This window comes from Rattus norvegicus, chromosome 11, assembly GCF_021556685.1.
Source record: "Rattus norvegicus strain SHRSP/BbbUtx chromosome 11, alternate assembly SHRSP_T2T, whole genome shotgun sequence".
NCBI lineage: Eukaryota > Metazoa > Chordata > Mammalia > Rodentia > Muridae > Rattus > Rattus norvegicus.
In genome coordinates, this window is record NC_141544.1 from 77793931 (window position 1) to 77795687 (window position 1757).

Below are 1757 nucleotides of genomic sequence, written 5' to 3' on the forward strand. Positions count from 1 at the left end.
TATCATTCATACTTTGAGTTCTACCATGTGCCATTCATCGAATCAACTAAGGGAGAAACAAAAAAAAAATTAACAATCCATTGTATCTGTGCTCAGAGTTGCCTTTCTGATCTTGACTGACAACTGGTGAGATCTTGGTGAGTACATCCTTTGGTGATGAGACAGATAAACAGCACTGTAAGAGCAGAGACAAGAGAGAGAAGACTCACTCGTACAGAGAAATCTAGGGATCAAATCCTATGGGGCCTTGAGACCATGGGGGCTGGGGACATAACTCAGTGGGTGAACTGCTTGTTGCACAAGCACAAGGACCTGAGTTTGGATTCCCCATATCTACATAAAAGCTGGAGATGCCGATGCCTCTCTGTAATACCCATGGTAGAGGTGAGACGGCAGACTCCAGAGGCTCACTGGCCAGTCAGTCTAGCCAAAACAGAGAAGTCCGGGTTCAGTGAGAGACGCTGTCTCAAAATAAAGGTAACAAGCAGTAGACAAAGACACTCCATGCCTTCTATGTGTGTGAGCCCATGTGCACATGCATATTCATACTCCTTTATTGTTGTATTATCATTTGCATGTGTGTTGTGTACATATGCAGCTGTGCTTGCTGGTATGTGTGAGTCATGTGTGTTGTTTGCTGGTGTGTTTGTGTGTACTTGCTGGTGTGTATGCCTGTGTGTGTATGTTTGTATGTGCTTGTGTGTGTGTGTGTGTGTGTGTGTGTGTGTGTGTGTGTACAAACATGCATGTGCAGAGGCCAGAAGAGGACGTTGGGTGTCCTCTTCCATCACTTTCTACCTATTCTCCTGTGTCAGGGTCTCTCACTAAACCCAGAGCTAGGCCTTTGGCCAGTAAACTGCAGCAAACCTCCTGTATCTATCCACAATCCCCCAAACACACACACATACAGCGTCAATCAGGGTCAGAGGCATATATAACTGTGGTTGGCTTTTTAACATGTGTTCTGGGGATTTGAACTCAGATCCTCTTGCTTGCTCACCAAACATGTTTAACCACTGAGACATCTCCCAAGCCCTAAATTTCCTACTGAATAAAGTACACCAAAACACTAAAGCCTCCAAAGCAGAGCACTCGAAATTTACCACTCAAGAGCAACTTAGTAGACCACCAAGAGTTACGAAACTCTATCTTTAAAAATATTCACGAACCAACAACAGTGGCAAAAAGTGTGCAAGCAGAGACTGTCAGGCCAGACGGTGAGTGGCGAATTGTTCCACCTCAAATGTTGGTCCCAACTGCTTCACAGAGAACTCTGTTGAGGGTGACTGAGGCTTTGTACAAACTCAGCAGAATAAAACAAATAACAAAACGTCCCACGGAGGACAGGGAAGTACAGCGTCCTGGTTATGCTCAACTTTCTATTTTTAACTTCTCTACATCCTCCACTCAGCCACAGTCACTACTTACCACTTCCCCGAAATAATATGCAACACTTGCTATAAGCCTCACTGTCTTTATTTTTTTATTGAACATTTTATTATTTACATTTCAAACGTTAAGCTCTTTCCTGGTTTACACTCCGGAACCCCACCCATACCATCTCCTGCTCCTATGAGGGTGGTCCCTCACCCACACACCGGCTCCTTCTCACATCGCCAACATGGCATTTCCCTACACTGGGGCATTGAGCCTTCATAGGATGAAGGGCCTCTTCTCCCATTGATGATCGACAAGGCCATCCTCTGCTATATATGTGCCTGGAGCCATGGGTCTCTCCATGTGTACTCTTTGGTTGG